This window comes from Leopardus geoffroyi, chromosome A2, assembly GCF_018350155.1.
Source record: "Leopardus geoffroyi isolate Oge1 chromosome A2, O.geoffroyi_Oge1_pat1.0, whole genome shotgun sequence".
Classification (NCBI taxonomy): Eukaryota; Metazoa; Chordata; class Mammalia; order Carnivora; family Felidae; genus Leopardus; species Leopardus geoffroyi.
The window spans coordinates 27,472,671-27,492,942 of record NC_059331.1 but is presented as its reverse complement, the minus strand read 5'-3'; the positions used below and the strand labels follow the sequence as shown (position 1 = coordinate 27,492,942).

The following is a 20,272-nucleotide window of genomic DNA, read 5'->3' as shown; positions in this document are numbered from 1 at the left end:
CCCTCCCCCCAACCCCCCATCCACCCTCAGTTTATTCTCAGTATTTAAGAGTCTCTTATATGGGGCGCCTGGGTGGCGCAGTCGGTTAAGCGTCCGACTTCAGCCAGGTCACGATCTCGCGGTCCGGGAGTTCGAGCCCCGCGTCAGGCTCTGGGCTGATGGCTCAGAGCCTGGAGCCTGTTTCTGATTCTGTGTCTCCCTGTCTCTCTGCCCCTCCCCCGTTCAGGCTCTGTCTCTCTCTGTCCCAAAAAAATAAAAAAATAAAAAAATAAATAAATAAATAAATAAATAAACGTTGAAAAAAAATTAAAAAAAAAAAAAAGAGTCTCTTATGGTTTGCCTCCTTCCCTCTCTGTAATTTTCCCCCCCTTCTCCTCCCCCTGGTCTTCTGTTGAGTTTCTCAGGATCCAGATATGAGTGAAAACAATATGATATCTGTCTTTCTCTACCTGACTTGTTTCTTTTTTTTCTTTTTTTCACATTTTGTTTATTTTTGAGAGAGAGAGAGAAAGAGAGAGAGAGAGAGAGAGAGCACAAGTAGGGGAAAGGCAGAGAGAGAGGGAGACACAGAATCCCAAGCAGACTCCAGGCACTGAGCTGTCAGCACAGAGCCCGATGTGGGGCTTGAACTCACAAACTGTGAGATCATGACCTGAGCCGAAGTCAGACGCTTAACCAGCTGAGCCACCCAGGTGCCCCTCTGCCTGACTTATTTCACTTAGCATAACACTCTCCAGTTCCATCCATGTTGCTACAAAAGGCCAGATTTCATTCTTTCTCAATGCCAAGTAGTATCCCATTGTATATATAAACCACAACTTTCTTTATCCATTTGTCATTTGATGAACATTTAGGCTCTTTCCACAATTTGGCTATTGTTGAAAGTGCTGCTATAAACATTGGGGTACAAGTGCCCCTATGCATCAGCACTCCTGTATCTCTTGGGTAAATTCCTAGCAGTGCTATTGCTGGGTCATAGGGTAGATCTATTTTTAATTTTTTGAGGAACCTCCACACTGTTTTCCAGAGCAGCTGCACCAGTGTGCATTCTCACCAGCAGTGCAAGAGGGTTCCCGTTTCTCCACATCCTTGCCAGCATCTATAGTCTCCTGATTTGTTCATTTTAGCCCCTCTGACGGGCATGAGGTGTTATCTGAGTGTGGTGTTGATTTGTATTTCCCTGATAAGGAGTGACGTTGAGCATCCTTTCATGTGCCTGTTGGCCATCTGGATGTATTCTTTAGAGAAGTGTCTATTCATGTCTTCTGCCCATTTCTTCACTGGATTATTTGTTTTTTGGGTGTGGAGTTTGGTGAGTTCTTTATAGATTTTGGATACCAGCCCTTTGTCCAATATGTCATTTGCACATATCTTTTCCCATTCCATCGGTTGCCTTTTAGTTTTGTTGATTGTTTCCTTTGCAGTGCAGAAGCTTTTAATCTTGATGAGGTCTCAATAGTTCATTTTTGCTTTTAATTCCCTTGCCTTTGGAGATGTGTCAAGTAAGAAATTGCTGCAGCTGAGGTCAGAGAGGTTTCTTCCTGCTTTCTCCTCTGGGGTTTTGATGGTTTCCTGTCTCACATTCAGGTCCTTCATCCATTTTAAGTTTATTTTTGTGAATAGTGTAAGAAAGTGGTCTAGTTTCATTCTTCTGCATGTTTCTGTCCAGTTCTCCCAGCACCATTTGTTAAAGAGACTGTCTTTTTTCCATTTGATATTCTTTCCTGCTTTGTCAAAGATTAGTTGGCCATACTTTTATGGGTCCAATTCTGGAGTTTCTATTCTATTCCATTAGTCTATGTGTCTGCTTTTGTGCTAATACCATGCTGATTACAGCTTTATAGTAGAGGCTAAAGTCTGGGATTGTGATGCCTCCCACTTTGGTTTTCTTCTTCAATATTACTTTGGCTATTCGGGGTCTTTTGTGGTTCCATACAAATTTTAGGATTGCTTTTCTAGCTTTGAGAAGAATGCTGGTGCAATTTTGATTGGTATTGCATTGATATTCTTCCAATCCATGAACATGGAATGTTTTTCCATTTCTTTGTATCTTCTTCAATTTCCTTCATAAGCTTTCTATAGTTTTCAGTATACAGATCTTTTACATCTTTGGTTAGGTTTATTCCTAGGTATTTTATGATTCTTGGTGCAATTGTGAATGGGATCAGTTTCTTTGTCTTTCTGTTCCTTCATTGTTAGTGTATAAGAATGCAACTGATTTCTGTACATTGATTTTGTATCCTGAGACTTTGCTGAATTAATGCATCAGTTCTAGCAGACTTTTGGTGGAGTCTATCGGGTTTTCCATGTATAGTATCATGTCATCTCCAAAAAGTTAAAGCTTGACTTCATCTTTGCCAATTGTGATGCCTTTGATTTCCTTTTGTTGTCTGATGCTAGAACTTCCAACACTATGTTAAATAACAGTGGTGAGAGTGGATATCCCTGTCGTATTCCTGATCTCAGGGGGGAAGTTCTTGGTTTTTCCCCATTAAGGATGATATTAGCTGTGGGCTTTTCATAAATGGCTTTTATGATGTTTAAGTATGTTCCTTCTATCCCGACTCTCTCAAGGGTTTTTATTAAGAAAGGATGTTGAATTTTGTCAAATGCTTTTTCTGTATCGATTGACAGGATCATATGGTTCTTATCTTTTCCTTTATTAATGTGATGTATCACATTGATTGATTTGTGAATATTGAACCAGCCCTGCAGCCCAGGAATGAATCCCATTTGATCATGGTGAATAATTCCTTTTATATGCTGTTGAATCTGACTTGCTAGTATCTTGTTGAGAATTTTTACATCCATATTCATCAGGGATATTGGCCTGTAGTTCTCTTTTTTTCTGGGTCTTTGTCTGGTTTGGGAATCAGAGTAATGCTGGCTTCATAGAATGAGTTCGGAAGTTTTCCTTCCCTTTCTATTTTTTGTAATAGCTTGAGAAGGATAGGTATTATCTCTGCTTTAAGTGTCTGGTAGAATTCCCCAGGGAAGCCATCTGGTCCTGGACTCTTATTTGTTGGGAGATTTTTGATAACTGATTCAATTTCTTTGCTGGTTATGGGTCTGCTCAAATTTTCTATTTCTTCCTGTTTGAGTTTTGGAAGTGTGTGGGTGCTTAGGAATTTGTCCATTTCTTCCAGGTTGTCCAGTTTATTGGCATATAATTTTTCATAGTATTCCCTGATAATTGCTTGTATTTCTGAGAGATTGGTTGTAATAATTCCATTTTCATTCATGATTTTATCTATTTGGGTCATCTCCCTTTCCTTTTTGAGAAGCCTGGCTTATCAATTTTGTTTATTTTTTCAAAAAACCAACTCTTAGTTTCATTGATCTGCTCTACTGTTTTTTTAGATTCTATATTGTTTATTTCCGCTCTGATCTTTATTATTCTTTTCTTCTGCTGGGTTTGGGGTGTCTTTGCTGTTCTGCTTCTATTTCCTTTAGGTATGCTGTTAGATTTTGTATTTGGGATTTTTCTTGTTTCTTGAGATAGGCCTGGATTGCAATGTATTTTCCTCTCAGGACTGCCTTTGCTGCATCCCAAAGCGTTTGGATTGTTGTATTTTCATTTTCATTTGTTTCCGTATATTTTTACATTTCTTCTCTAATTGCCTGGTTGACCCACTCATTCTTTAGTAGGATGTTCTTTAACCTCCATGCTTTTGGAGGTTTTCCAGACTTTTTCCTGTAGTTGATTTCAAGTTACATAGCATTGTGGTCTGAAAGTGTGCATGGTACAATCTCAATTCTTGTATACTTAGGAAGGGCTGTTTTGTGACCCAGTATGTGATCTTGGAGAATGTTCCATGTGCACTCAAGAAGAAAGTATATTCTGTTGCCTTGGGATACAGAGTTCTAAATTTATTTGTCAAGTTCATCTGATCCAATTTATCATTCAGGGCCCTTGTTTCTTTATTCTCTGTCTAGATGTTCTATCCATTGCTATAAGTGGAGTATTAAAGTCTCCTGCAATCACCACATTCTTATCAATACTGTTGCTTATATTTGTGATTGTTTTATATACTTGGTGGCTACCGAATTCGATGCATAGACATTTATAATTGTTAGCTCTTCCTGATGGATAGACCCTGTAATTATTATATAATGCCCTTCTTCATCTCTTGTTACATCCTTTAATTTAAAGTCTAGTTTGTCCGATATAAGTATGGCTACTCCAGCTTTCTTTTGACTTCCAGTAGCATGATAGATAGTTCTCCATCCCCTCACTTTCAATCTGAAGGTGTCCTCAGGTCTAAAATGATAAAATGAGTCTCTTGTAGACAGCCAATAGATGGGTCCTGGTTTTTTTTTTTAATCCATTCTGATACCCTATGTCTTTTGGTTGGAGCATTTAGTCCATTAACATTCAGTGTCATTATTGAAAGATATGGGCTTAGAGTCATTGTGATGTCTGTAGGTTTCATGCTTGTAGTGATGTCTCTTGTATTTTGTGGTCCTTGCAACATTTCACTCACAGAATCCCCCTTAGGATCTCTTTTAGGGCTGGTTTAGTGGTGATGAATTCCTTCAGTTTTTATTTGGGAAAACCTTTATCTCTCCTTCTATTCTGAATGATAGACTTGTTGGGTAGAGGATTCTTGGCTGCATATTTTTTTTGTTCATCACATTGAAGATCTACTGCCATTCCTTTCTGGCCTGCCAAGTTTCAGTAGATAGGTCTGCTATTACCTTTATGTGTCTACCTTTGTATGTTAGGGCCCACTTATCCCTAGCTACTTTCAGAATTCTCTCTTTATCCTTGTATTTTGCCAGTTTCACTATGATATGTCGTGCTGAAGATCGATTCAAGTTATGTCTGAAAGGAGTTCTCTGTGCCTCTTGGGTTTCAATGCCTGTTTCCTTCCCCAGATCAGGGAAGTTCTCAGCTATGATTTGTTCAAGTGCACCTTCAGCCCCTTTCTCTCTCTCTCTTCCTTTTCTGGAATTCCTATGATATGGATATTGTTCCATTTGATTGCACCACTTAGATCTCTAATTCTCCCCTCAAACTCCTGGATATTTTTGTCTCTCTGTTTCTCAGCTTCCTCTTTTTCCATAATTTTATCTTCTAATTCACCTATTCTCTCCTCTGCATCTTCAATCCATGCTGTGTCCACTTTCATCTTATTTTGCACCTCATTTATAGCATTTTTTAAATTCATCATGACTATTTTTTAGTCCCTTGATCTCTGTAGCAATAGATTCTCTGCTGTCCTCTATGCTTTTTTCAAGCCCAGCAATTAATTTTGTGACTATTATTCTAAATTCTTGTTCTGTTATATTGTTTAAATCGGTTTTGATCAGTTAGTTAGGTGTCGCTACTTCCTGGAATTTTTTTGAGGATAATTCTTTCATTTCATAATTATGTCTATTTTTCTGTCCCTTATGTGTTTTAAAAGCTTGTTGTGTGCTCTGCACCTGTGAGCACTGCTATATTAGTGCTCTTTTTTCTAGCTTTCTCATTTTCTTCCTAGTAGATTCAGTCTCTTTTCCTCCCAGGCCCTGGTGTTTAAAGTCCTTTGGCTTCTTTGTTTGAGAGACATGGGACATATGGTTCCCCCTACTTCTCTGCCATGTTGGCCCTTCCCTCTAAACTTTTTTTTTTAAGTTTTTTTTTTTATCTATTTTGAGAGAGAGAGCACACAGGGGAGGGTTAGAGAAAGAGAATCCCAAGAAGAGTCCACAGATTGTCAGTGTGGAGCCCAAAGTGGGGCTCAAACTCACAAACCGTGACATCATGACCTGAGCTGAAATCAGAAGTCAGACACTAAAGTTAGCCACTGTCTTAGCATGAGCTACTAAAATACCACAGACTGGGTGGCATAACCAATAGAAATTTATGTCTCACAAGTTCTGGCAGCTGTGTGATCAGGGTGCCAGCACTGATGAGTTCTGGTAAGAACCCTCTTCCTGTCTTGTTGATGGCTGTCTTCTCACTATGTTCTCACATGGAGGAGACAGAACAAGTTTTAGTCTCTTACTCTTCTTATAAGGTCATAGGGACGCTCAATCCTCATGACCTCACCTAAACCTGATTACCTTCCAAAGGCCCTACTGCCTATTACTATCACATTGAAGTTTAGGGCTTCAATGTATGAATTTTGGAGGGACACATACATTCAGTCCATAACAGCCACACAGTTAGAAAATGAAAATAAATTTGAAGTTAGCTTATACAGGTTTCCCTACTATCTCTAAGTAGAGCGTTCCTTTGAAACTGAAATGGTGTAAAGCAAAGAAGCAATTACCATTAACTTATTATATGGAAAATTTTGTGAGCATTCCCAGACCCAAAAATAAACTCTCTTAGGCTTTTTTAGACACATCACTTCAGGACACATTTTGCTAATGGATGCACAAAATAAATGGAGATAAAGCACAGATGCTCACAGACACAGGTCAAGGCCATGGTGGCTTGATGCTGAGATGCTGAGTGTAGTTCCCTGAGAAGGAGGTTGGTGGGCTGCTCTCCCTGCTTGGAGTATTCATTGCAAAACACATGCTGCACACAATTTTTGCTTTTTTTCCTTTTTCATAAAAGCAAAAATCCAATTCATATTTCTTTTAGCAAAAACAGGTACTAATGTAGGTCTTTTGTCAAAGTGAAGTGGTGGAAAGAGAATTTTCAAAAAGCAGGGGATACTTGTATTAATATCAGAAATCAAATGCCTAGGAATAAAGATATGGAAGCTTCTAGACAAAAAACTAGAAAGTATTAGTAAGAGGCATTTAAAAACATAATTAAATAAATGGAGAGATGAATGACTCAATTTCATAAAGACTCAATTCAAATTGACCTGTAAATTCAACGTAACTCAGACCAAAATGACCATAGGCTATTTTTGGTGGTAGTGGTGGTGGTGGTGGTGGTGGTGAAAATTTACAAGTTAATTATGCTTGTGGAAATGTAGCCAGAGACTATTAAAAAACAACTTAGATGCATAGAAGGGCTTACTCTACAGGATATCAGCTTATTACAAGGCTAGAAAAGTAAAAGAGCAAGGTATCAATGCAAGGATAAGTAGACAGATGGAGCAAAATACAAAGCCCAGATCCAGGCATATATGAACACTTGATTTATGTTTAAAATGAAGTCACAGAGCTGTGTGGAAAAGAAAATCTTTCCAATAAAAGACTCTGGGCAAAGTGGATATCCATTTAGAAAACGAATGAAACTATACCCTACCTCACACCTTCTGCAAAAGTCAATTCCAGGTGGGTTATACTTCAAGATGGGAAGTATAAAACAATAAAGCATTTAGAGGATAATATAGGGGACTATCTTCATGATCCTGCTATAGAGAGAGACTTTTTAAATAGGACACAAAAAGCATTATCATAAAAACAAGATTGATAAGTTGGACTACCTTAAAGTAAATTCTGTTTATCAGAAGACACCATTGAGAGAGAGAAAAGGCAAGACACAGAATAGGGGAAGGTATTTGCCACATATGTAACCAACAAAGGACCAGCACCCAGGAGATTTTTTTTAAAGAAGAAAAAAGAAACTTTACAAATCATTAAGAAAAAGTCAACATCCCAATAGAAAATACAAAAAGATTAAAACAGGCACTTTGGAAAGGTATCAAAATGGCCAATAATCTTTAGCCATCAGGAAAGTGTAAACTTAAAACACAATGAACTATCACTATACACCCACAATAGTCAAAAGTTTGCAAGAATGATATCAAGTGTTTGCAAGAATGTGGAGCAACAGAAACACAAAAGAACACATACATGTGTGCACATTCATGTAAAGTTCAAAAACAGGCAAAAGTAAATTATAGTGTTTACAGATACAGTTATTCAGAGGATGAAATTATAAGGGAAAGCAGGGAAGCAATCACCATAAAATCAGTCCAGTGGTTTACCTTATGGGGAAGGCAGAAAAGGGGTGGTTATTGGGAACGGAAATGGGGGGTGGCTTGTGGGAGGGTGGAGGCAATGTTCTAGTCCTTGCCATTGCTGGTGGCAAGCCGTGTTTGTTTTGTATTAATTCTATAAGCTGTGTGTGTATATATACGTGTGTGTGTGTGTGTATGTATGTATCGCACATTTATATATACCTTTTGCATTTTTCTGTATATGTTATATTTCACCCTAAGAGGGACTAAAAATAAATCAAATAAAAAATTTTAAAGATAAAAGGAAGGAAGAGATTGACTTTAACGTACAGTCTAATTGCTGGCTGGATATCCAATTATTCCATAATAGACTTAAACAAAAAAGAATAATTGTTGCATGTAATCCTTACAGGCACTCTGCTCCTACATCAGAGAGTCTATTCTCCTCCTCTTGGCCATCTCCCTGAATTTAAGAGGCCACACTGGCCAACAAGATCATGATTTCAGGAACTAAGTAATGGAGATCACCAGAGAGAAGACATGTTATTATTAATGATTCTTAACAATACCACTCATGGAACACTTATTATGGACAAGTTATACCAAGCACTTTACATGGTTTATTTCAGTTAAATCCCACAGCAACCGTGGACATTGTCCTGATTTTCAGATGTGGAAATGGAGGCTTATGGCCACTATGGATCTTGTCCAAGGACTCTTAGGTTATACACAGAGAGCCAGGGCTCAAGTGCAGGCAGTCTGACTCTGGAGCCCACACTTACTTTCACAGTAAAATTGGTGGGTCTCTGTTTAGAAACATCCTTCCCTCCCCCACTTACACCCTAGCTAACTAACAATAAAAATTATACAATGAAGCTGAGGCTTAAGACACCACTTACTCTTGCTTCTTCACTAACTTCAAGAAAGGAGCCAGAATTTGACGATTTCTGTGCTAGGGGTCATTTTATCCACCTGTCACAACTCTGCTAAAGAGTACTGTCACATCTCTCTATGCAGCCATAGTTACAGACTGAGTATTTTCCTAAAAGCCAAAATTGCATTTGGTGAGCAGGAGTGAATCAAAGCTAATCAACCTTGGACCATAATGTATTAGATGTTCCATTCCTGGGATCAATGAGGATTCCCAATGGCTCCATTCAAGACCTTTCAGTTAAGGTTTCCTCTCAAGATAGGGTTTTCACCAAGAGTCTGAAATTAACTCTTGGATTTCAAAACACTGAAAAGCTTGTTGAGAGATTCAAGCAGAAAATAGGATGGGGTGCGGCAGACATTGGAATTTGGAACTGCCAATCTCATCCACTGGCCACAGTCTGGGCATGTTACCCCACTCAGCTTAGTAGAGTTGTTCTCTACCCTTTGGTGTCTCTACATAGAGAAGCCCTTGAAGGGGTGATGCATATTTGAGATTACTGGCAGTCATCCTGATCACCATTTGGAGAACTGTAATGCAGGAGAAGCCCCTACCCTTCACAGTTAAAAGGTCAGTAATTATGTCACTTTTTCCCAGAAGCATATTGGAACTGGGGTTTCCTTACTTGCCATCAAGAGCCCTGGCTCAATAGGAGCACAGACTGCTTCCTAGAGGACCCTCTTAACCTTGAGGTTCTAGGACTCAATCACCAACTGTTTATTGAGATCCCATTTTGAGCCAAACACTGAGGCATAGAAGGTGAAGTATATCCCTACCCTTGAGGAAATTATGGTGACTCCAAAGCAGTAAGACTGATTCAAGAACATGCAAGCATGTAACTGAGTTCTGTGCAAGTCAGCAGTACAATGTCAACAGTACCTGTGACCAAATTGATTTCTCTACCTTATCCCACCATAAAGTAGTTGACTCTGTGTCACTTGTGCCTAACCCCCATGCCCACACACAATTACATGCCCTCCAAAGAGCCACCCCATGGTCTAGGATTAGCCAATCAATTTTAATGCGTATTTAAGAGATTTTTCAAAGTGTGTGAGTCAGTGCGTAAAATGATAGATCATGTAATAATTAAAGCATTAAAAGAACCCAATTGAGGATTCTCTTTCTGCCAGCAGATATCTTTAGGTCAAGAAGGTCTATAAAAACTGGCAGATCATTTCCATTCCTTTAAGACAGGTAAAAATGGCTTTGAATGTAATTAGATGTTCTTAGCAATTTTCCCTCTGCTAAAGCTCTACATCTTGTTCCAATGAGGCCCACAAAAAGTTTAGAACTGTTGGCACTTTAAGCTGCAAACTGACAGTGTGGTATTGCTTTGAAGAAGTGAAAGCCCATGATATTGCTTGAATCATTTTTTAATTAGAAATGATTAGCTAGAGTTAGAGCTATAGAAAGAGGCAGCTTTCTCACAGACAGAAGCCAATCTTGGCACTGTTGAGCTCTAGGCTGCTCTTAGATCGCTACCCCACTCTCTTATCCAATCTCTCTGGTGGCTCCACAGATTCCAGAGTTATCAACCTGGAACAAGGAATATGCCTACCATAGCAAAATCAGCATTTATCTCTGACACCCCTATCAAAGTCCTGCTTTATTACTCTCTTCTCAAGGATCTGTTATCTCTCCAGGCAATTTTTTCTTTTAAGGTGGAAGATCTTGTGTGTGGTTAATTTTAATTTCTTTAATCCTTTAAAAGAATGAGACTTGATGGAAATGCAATGTAGTGCAAAAATTTTAAAGGAAAGTATTTTCAGTCAAACCTAACACCTTCCCCTCATTCTGGGTAAGCTTTTGTGATATTGCAGTTAAAAATATAACTTCTGTTGACTATGACTCTTAAAATACCTATCAACACCCGCAAACTCACCCAAGAATGAATATATTGAAATAGGAAATGAGTTGAGATTACAATCCTTTAATCCTTTGATTTCTGTTCAGGTCATGATCTCAGTTCCTGAGTTCTAGCCCCATGTTGGGATCTATGCAGATAGCACAGAGCCTGCTTGGGATTCTCTCTCTCTCTCTCTCTCTCTCTCTCTCTCTCTCTCTCTCTCCCCATGCACCTCCCCTGCTCATGTGCTTGCACTCTCTAATAAACTTAAAAAAAATTAATACTATGTTATATTTAACCCAGTATATCCAAATATTATCATTGTAATATTTTCATAATATAAAAAAATGATTGAGCTATTTTACATTCCTTTTTTAGAGTAAGTCTTTGAAACCTAGGAGATATTTTGTATTTTCTGCACATCTCAAGTCACATTTTTTGATGCCCATTAGCCATATGTGGCTAGTGGCTACCATATTGGCCCCTGCAGTTGTGAAGAGGTTGAGCTCTGGAAGTAAGCACATCTGGTCCCAATCTTGTACTTACTATGTGACACTTTCCCAGCTGAAAAACTAGGGTTATGATACCTACCTCATGGGGCTGAGGTGAAGACTAAATTTGGTTTCTATACATAAGACCGGACACCCCTTATCACAATAGCTGACTGATAGGTGCTCAGGACAGATGGCTTTCCCTTTCCACCCTGGGGAGGGGGGAGGGGGGAGGGGGAGAAGCTGCTGAGCACAGCCTTCAGGGCCTCTTTCCTCACTCCAATTGAACTTGTTGTGCCGGTGCCTCTGTTTCCACTGTCTGCCATGATAGGGGAGGCCTCTGGTAGGATGGAGTGGGGAAGAAGGCAGGCTCCTGGCTTGAATCTTGTTCCCTAGACCACCTGACTGGGCTTTGGAGATTGGGTGAGTGTTCTTATCCTCTTGCCAGGCACATTTATATGCCCGGCAAGGAATCCCTTTGCTGAAGAAAAAAAAAATTCTCAAGTCCTAAAAGTGAGCAATTAGCTATCTCTTCTATCAGTGGGACAGTCAGCTTTCATGTTCCTACTGAAAAAACCAGAGACTCTGTGCATCTTTGGGCTAGAAGGGAGTCAAATCTACTGTTTTACAAAGGAAGGAACAGTGTTTCCAGAGAGCAGATATAACTTGTCTAGGCACACAGAGTGACAATACAAGCTTAAAACTGGACCCTTATTATTTGAAGCCTCTGTCTGTATACACATAGATGTTTATTTTTGAGAGAGAAAGAGAGCACAAGCTGGGAAGGGACAGAGAGAGAGAGAGGGAGACACAGAATCTGAAGCAGACTCCAGGTTCCCAGTTGTCAGCTCCAAGATCCACAAACCGCAAGATCATGACCTGAGCCAAAGCTGGAAGCTTAACCCACTGAGCCACCCAGGTGCCCCTGTATCTGAATACAGTAGAGATAGATCCGTAGAGATTTCCCTGTATGAACTGCTGACATCTTTGCATGGAAATGTTCTCTGTGTTTTCTTGCTAGTTTTCAACTTTTCAGTTTTTGGTCCCACGTAGAACTTGAATATAATTCAAGTTAGTCTGCTTGCAGTTGTGGATAGGTGAAGCACACTATAACTTATTTAACCATCACTTTCATTCTCAAAATACAGCATTAAAGATTTCTTTCCTTTTCTTTTTTTTTTTTTCTTTTTTTTTTTTTTTTTTTTTTATGAAAGGCCCCATTCCACGTAATAGATTTTTATCCATTAGCCTAAGGAGTTTGGGAGGATTGTAATCTAAACTCAAACACAATGCACAAGTAACAGAGTTATATCAACATCAGTACCTTTTAAAGAGCAGAGAACAAAAAAATATAATAACCCCATTAGGTTGCTAAATGTGCTGAACCCTGACAAATTCTCTATGTGATGATCCTAGAGTATTTGTCTATAATCCCTCAGCAAATACACCTTTTATTCAACCACAGAGTTGTACACACTCCAGACACAAGTGCCATTAATTAAATAACACACTCAGCAAACTCTCAGAGCCATTAATTATCAAAGGTAGCCTGCTCCATACTTGGCTCTAAAATTCTATTATAACAGGAGAGCAGGAATAGAGCGAAGGAATATGCTGTAGGAAGGTCACCCTCCAAAGCATGATAAGAAGAAGCTGTCAGACAAAGTAAATGACAAAGCATGTGTACCTTTTAGCTTTCCTTTTGCCCCTGTGGAGAGTTTGAAAGAAGGGAAAGTATTTCACATTGTAGGGACTTTCTTCCTCAAAATTAGTTTCTCTCATGAAAGACGCAAGTAAATATAAAGTAATCCTTTTTCATTTCAACTGAGTCTCTGGGAAAAGTAATATCAGCTGAAGATTTAGAGACAAATAAAGCCTGTTCTTCATAAGCTCCCTCAGAATGAGAAAGCCTTTTAAGGAGACTCTTCTCGGTACATATGCAGGGGAGGGGATGGAAAAGGGACAAACGTACAAGACAGAGGCCTCACTGGTTTCAAGTGGGACAACTGGAAAATGCTCAACGAGTACCATGAATTTTCCAGCAGCGGATTTACTGTGTTCTGCCCCCTCACTCCGACCATCAAGCCTCAAAGCCTTCCCAGCTCCACTTGCCAGGAGGCAGTGGGATAAAGGAAGTGCTGAGCCCTGCAGGGTCTCTGTAAATCACTCACAGCTACAAGCTTGGCCAGTGTCTTTCTTGTGTGTTTGTGGTTCTTAGTGTTTGATTTATCCCTTCAAAGAGAAAAGTGACAATGCCGAGTCTATGGCCACTCTATAAAGGACAGCCAGTGAACCGCATCTCCCCTCCTGTGTGGGGCTGGCCACACGCTGCCTGGAGCTGCTCTCTGTACCCTCAAGGACTTACGAACACAGGCCTGGGGGATGGCCCCCGTTTAAGGGGAAGTCAAGTCACACCTTCTCATTGCAGAAAGTTGTTATTAATCAGCCTATGTGGCACACCACAGAGGGATAGTTTTGAGTTAGGAAACTTGGTGTGAGGTCACCCTGCTCAGGAGTCTATCCTCTCACACCGCTGGGTTTCTGGCCACTGTGCTTGGGGGTAACCCCTTCTATCTCAAGATGGAGGAATAACTGCATTGCCTGAGAGTTAACTAATCAAAGTGGCTTTCTGTTCTTGCCATTCCCTGCCCCCCCACCCAGCTTCACCTTTACCCACTTACTCTAAGAGATTGCCACCAGCAGCTTTTGTCGTCCAATTTCTGAGACCAGTTTATTAAAAAAAGCTGAAAAGCAGAGGTCAGAGGTGCCTGCCCGTAGAAAATTGCTCCTCTTGTTTTTGGTGTGAGCGGAATGACTTTCTATGCCTATGTCTCTAGTCTGCTAGGAACTAAGAAGTACTTTTAAAAGAAGAAACTTGTTACAGAGGAATTTTATTTTGGTGTCTCAAGGCTTTGTTTTGCTGGTGTGTGTGATTACTTTGCCTTAAAACCACTTCTGTGGCATCCCTGGTATGGATGCAAAACAGGTCATTTTATTTAACTTCATGGGCAAAAACTACTACATTTGAAGGACAACACTTGCCCAGTATGTGTGGCCCTGCTAAGAGTGCAGCAGGCAACTTGAGAAGTTGGATGTTCGCATCTGAAATCTACTGAAACTTGTCTCCAGCATCTGATTTGCCTGGAGGCATTTGGAGCGTTTTACAGGAGCACACTTTGGAACTGAATCAGAAAGGAAATAGGGTTGGAACTCTTTGCTTTCACAGTCCATGAGTTTTCCCCAGAGGTTCAAGCCACACTTCAGACCCATTAGATCAGAATCATGGGGGCAGGGTGGGGGGGAGGGATAAGATAGAGGCATGTCTATTTTTAGACTTTCCCAGGTGATTCCAGTGAATAGCTAAGTTGAGAAACATGATCTTCAAGAAACAGAAGGAAGGTGTGTGGAGTTTTTGTGGCTCCATATGTTCCTTTGCATTATGTCAGATTAACTGTGGCCAGCTCCCTTCCAGGTTCACCTACAGAAGAGAGAGACTTTGATCTGTTTTCTTAGCTTCAAAGCAGAAATTCCTCCTCTGGGCCCATCAGAGTGTAGGCAGGATAGAGTAAGAGGTAGAAGCCTCCTTCACTGACACACTGGTCAAAAGATGTTTCCTTGAATGCACTCAGAGGTTGGCTGGATCTGTTGAATTTTGTGCAGAAAAACTTTATGGAGCCTGATGACACCTGTGTGTTCAAAGAGAAGTCAGTATGGTTCCGTTCATAACCCAGGGGAATCCCTTTGGTACCTCTGCTTCTCACTATATCATGACAACAAAATGCAAATTAACTTACAAGGCTTCCCCGAATTGTCCAGGGAGAGATGGAAGAGAATATTACAGCACGCACCATGTGGTCAACCTTACTCAAAACTTAATCTTTCTCCATCAGGCAGCTTTAACTCCCTTCCAAATTTGAAGCTCCTCTTTCTAAAAACCTCTTCAACTGTCCAGAGTCACAATGCCTCCCTTCTACCTTTATTCCCTACCCTGCAAAATAAACCTCTGATAGGGACTTTATAATACTCTCTATTATCTCTCAAGCATGGCCTTGCGGGAAATGGGGACATTCTCAGTTCATCTGCCACTAGATTAGAGATGTAGAAATATTTGAAAAGCACACATTCATGGCAACCAGTCAAACTTCACATATTCTGGGCTCATGCTCTCTGATCTTGGAACTCCAGAAGCCCACATTTTCTGGACTGGTTGCCTGGCACCCAATTATCTATTGCATTGCTGCATCCTGTGCAATGTGTTTCCCCACATGGGCGGGAAGTGCCTTGAGGTTACCATTATTCACCTCCTTGCACTTCTTCAGGGTCTTACTCACACTTTGATAAATACATATGTTGATATACCCAAGCAGCATTGAAAAATACCACTGTCTAAAGGTAATATTGAAGGGTACTAGGCACACGAAGGGCACATACTATACGACATCCCACCAGAATATGGGAAGATGAGTACCTTGTCCAAATACACCCTCTCTAACAATGAGACTGAATCTCTTTCTGCGTAGCTAAGCACCTGACATTCACTTGCTTTCCAACGCAATCCAGAAAATAAAAAATGATAATGACTATAATAGAGGCTATTGTTAGTGTTTACAGTGCCCTAGGCTCTGCTTGAAGGGCTTTGCGTGCATTAACTGACTCAGTCCTCTTCCTACCCAGGCCAGGCATGTTTTGGTCTGCCTACAGACACACAGCCAGCCAGTCATGAGGCTGGACTTCAGACCCAAGCCTCCTCAAAGCCCAACATGTTCACTCATTGTGCTCCGGCAGGAGAAGCAAACTCTGCCTCCCACAAGCTTCCAGGCTAGTTGAAGAAAAGGAACTGCTGAACACAGAGCTTTCAGAAGCTAGGCACATGGTTTGGATGCCAGAGCTGTGTGAGGGATGTGTTACAGAAGCATTGTAAGTAGAAAGCCTGCTCAGGTACAGATAGAGGCTTCCGCGGAGATTCAAAAATTACAGGGTTGGTATCTGGGAGGGCGGTTGCAGCAAATAACATGGGGCCACAACGTTCAAGACCAAAAATAAAGCTGAGGGAAACTTCTCCTAGGACATAAATCTGCCCTAGACAGGTGAGGCGGAGAAAAGAAAGGGCACATCCATTTTCAGGCCTGCACAGGTGCCTCTGACTCAAAGTCAATAATTGTTCAAGGACAAGGGCAATGATGAATGATCGGGAGACGACCTGTATGTCCAGACAAGATGGGTGGTGCTGGGCACAATAGAGAATGATCCCAATATCATAGAGATCAGACAGGCCCCCATCTTTAGAGTTGGGGGACTGTAAACTGAATGGTACATACACCCCACTTTCCACCCCTCACACACATCAGTAAATGTGGAGGGCAGTGGATCCTGAGCTCAAACGTGAAGACTGAAGCAGAAGTGGTTAGGCTTCTATGTTCTGGGTCCTGGAAGGAATGAGGTGTAATTCCAAAGGGATGCCCTGTTTGCCCTTTGCTCTTTGACCTTGTTATGTACTTATAGGCAAAGTATAACGTTAGACTCACTAAAAACTCTCTTCATGTGCCAGGTAGGGCTGAACAAGCCCATATTGGGGATATCCTTAAACTCACTACACACTGGACCTAGCAGAAAGCTGAGTCTTTGCAGCTCAGCCACCCAGGTCTGTGTCTGCAATGTTGCACACAAAGCCATCCAATTAGCAGACCAATAGCAAACAGTAAGTGAAAAGCGAGGTCAATCTACACAAGTCTATTGAAAACATCAAAGGGAAGTCCATCTGTGCTTCTCAACAAAGTTCCTCGAAACTCCTTCCTATATCACATACACAGTAGCTGCCCCAAACATATCCCAGGACCCTTTATTTCAGTCTTCCCCCAATATTATGGAATCTAGCCCATAAAATCCTCATCTTTCCTCTGCCCTTTTCTCTTTCCTATAACTGTATGCCTTTTCCAGTGTCCTCCAAGCTAGTAGTGTTACCTTGCCCAGTTCCTGACCACCCTCATTCAGTGATACCAATAATTAAGGCCCAGAAGCCAAAGCTTCAACAGGTTCTCCTTTGGGGTGGAGGGAGAATGCCAGAGCTATGAAACATATTTCTATGATACAGGGATTCTCTTCTTTCTAAGATTAACCCCGTTTCCTATTTTATGAGTAGAAATGATTTGTTTTAGTTCTACCCAAATCCTTAACGTAACTTAGCCTTGAAGCAAAACTAATTCTGCCTGCTACACACTAGCTCAATAATTCCCCAAGTCTCACACTCTTATGGAGAGCTCATTAAAAAGCACAGATTCTTGGGCCTCTCGCTAGACCTGCTGAGTCAGAATGTGGTGGACAGACTGGAGAAATCTGTGTTTTTAACAAGTGCACCAGGTAATTCTGAAACATTTATGTTTGAAAATCTATCCTTACCTAATTAATAAAGGTCTGAATTGGCTTCATTTGTATGTAAGTCTTGTGTCTGTAAAATAGATTCTTAAGAGACCATGTAGCTGACCTCTGGGACATGAGTGTGGGCTGTGAAAAGAAAATGTGGGGATCCAGGGAATATAGGCATCAGCAAGGTTGGGATCCAACTATTTCACACATTCTGCCCATATCTCTATGGTTTCTTGTAAATTGTTAGTGGCAATCTAACAGATTAGCAGTAAGCAAACTTACATTTTGTTTATTGCCATAACTCAAAAAAAGCTATTGGTTCTAACTAAATGTCTGTTTTTATGTTCTGTCATCTCCAGGCGCAAAAGTAACTTGAACAAATCCCAAGGCATACGGAAATGGGCCTCATTCTCTAGGACTCTGCGGCATTGGAAATGAAGCTAAGCAGACTTTATTACATCCTACAATTCTGCAACCTTTTGCGAAGCATTTTATTCCACTTGTGGAAGCCATCGGGGTTATGTTTCAATCACCATGACTGACAGGCTAACTTCAAAACAACAGCATCGGCAGCCCTTCCATACTTCCTGGGTTATGCACTTAGAATAGAACCTTTTCTAAATTGTCCCTTGGCCTGGATGGAAATAAAATGGTGGTTAAAATATTTATCTTGTGCATTGGGTAACTTAAATATTGATATTTTGGGGCCTCTGAAAGGCATAACTGAGGAAGTCGATCTTTTAGAACTACCATGCCTCCTGTAACCAAAGGTTTGTTAAAGCTGAGATAAGATTTAGAGAGTTTCCATTTTGGTAACGAACAAAACAGAACAAGAAACACATAACCTTTCCTTGGTTGTATTCTCTTCCTGCCTTGGGTGTAGAGAGGCAGAGCTGAAAGAGCTTAGGATGGCAAAATGGGCTTCAGGAAACTAATAAACATATAATGAGGTGATCAGACACGTTGGACTGGCTATTTGAGTGCTAGGAATGTAACGAAAGGGAATGGAAAAGCTCTTGATGTTGGTTGAGGAAGAACGCCTCTTGACCCTAATAGTCAGTTTTTTTAAGCAAAGATGACAGAAGGGTATTCTTTCCTTCCAATGGTAGATTAATAAAAGGGAGATTTGGGTTTATAAAGAAAAATAAAACACAGCAATGGCACTGCTATAAAGAACCACAGAAAGCCTCCTTGAGAATCTCTTGGCTTATGGGCTACTCCCTGACCCCAATACCATCATCGATATATGGCATATTAGTTTTCTATGAGTCCTGCAACAAATTACCACAAACTGGGTGGCCTAAAACAATAGAAATGTGTCCCCTTACAGTTGTAGAGGTCCAAAGTCCCAGATACAACAAGGCCTGCTCCCTCCAGACTCTCTGGGGGGAATCTCTCCTAGCTGCTGGTGACTGCTGGCAAAACTTCGGAGTTCCTTGACATCATCCCAACCTCTGCCTCTGTCTTCACCTTCCTCCTCTTCTCTGTCTCCTTTGTGTATCTCTTGTAAAGACTCTTGTCACTGGATTAAGGGCCCACTCAAATAATCCAGAATTATATTCTCATGGTCTTAATACCCATAACTTAATTATATCTGCAAAGGCACTTCTTTCAAAATAGGAAAGCATTTATAGATTCCAGGGATTTGACAAGGACCTATCTTGTGAGGAGAGGGCACCATCCAACCCATTCCTTAGGACATTTGGTCTTTGACTGTTTCTTATCTAGTATAAGCCAATAGACTGAGTATGACAACACATCTTCTTTCAAACCTTCTTACATGTCTTTGCCAAAGCCCTATTTATTGACAATCATTTGGCACTGTCTTTGTGAGATAAAGCCACTCATTCACAAGTGTAGTCTGAGATGCTTCTTTCTTAGCTGAAAGGAAAAAGCACTGCAATCTGAATAGGATGTGTTCAGAAGATAAAATACCAGTGAGGGAAGATGGCAAGTACTGGTGATTTCCCTGAGCTCAAGGGTTGATGATTTGTGGTCCAAAGAAGAGCCCTAAAAATGCCAATTCTTCTTATCCCCAGAAGGTCAGACACCAACTCCATCTCAATTTTAATAGCAAATGTCACCAGAAGGCCTGGCCCCTGCTTTGGGGCTAATTCCACATTTTACTCATCAGCTTTCAATCAAAGAAGTGAATAAACACGTAGTCACTGATGAAAGAGCTGAGTCATACTATAAGCCTACTAGCAGTTTTGTTTTCCATTTTGTCTATCCAGTTAAAACCCTAGAGGAGCCTCATCTCTGCCCTTCCTCCCATGAATTTCCTCAATTCAGCATATTCCTATAACTCTGCCATGGTTTGGAGGCTGTGGAGGCTGAGGGTGTAGAAGGCCAGCCCTAAAGCTCTATTTCCTTGCCAGTCCCATGAACCCATGCCCGATTGGAAGGCATGATAACCCACTAAGAACTGTCTCCAGGGTGCCTGGATGGCTCAGTCAGTTAAGCATCTGACTTCAGCTCAGGTCATGATCACAAAGTCTGTGAGTTCAAGCCCCACATCAGGCTCTATGCTGACAGTTTGGAGCTTGGAGCCTCCTTCAGATTCTGTGTCTCTCTTGCTCTCTGCCCCTCCCCTGCTCATGCTCTATCTCTGTCTCTCAAAAATAATCATTAAAAAAAATAAAAAAGAACGGTCTCCAGTGCCTTTTAAGAGATGTTTCAAGAACTAACAAAGCCTACTGATACAAATATGGGAAAAACCAACTATTACCCCATCTGCTAAAGTGGGTCTGGTCTGTATGTAGAGAATTCAAAAGGCAAGAACCATGTC

At 40.8% G+C, this 20,272-nt stretch overlaps 1 protein-coding gene and 1 long non-coding RNA gene across 9 annotated transcripts in view; one reads left to right on the top strand and one right to left on the bottom strand.

Moving 5' to 3' along the window:
* The window catches only part of FHIT (fragile histidine triad diadenosine triphosphatase), a 1,417,560-nt gene extending 1,399,412 nt beyond the window's left edge, over window positions 1–18,148 (top strand). For all 8 annotated transcript variants that reach the window (XM_045496936.1, XM_045496934.1, XM_045496935.1 and 5 more), the window contains one exon: window positions 17,844–18,148. The gene's annotated coding sequence lies outside the window, so the exon portion shown is untranslated. The remainder of the gene's footprint in view (window positions 1–17,843) is intronic.
* LOC123607518 overlaps window positions 1–20,272 on the bottom strand; it is a 93,434-nt gene that overhangs the window by 49,669 nt on the left and 23,493 nt on the right. The gene's annotated exons all lie outside the window — the stretch shown is intronic.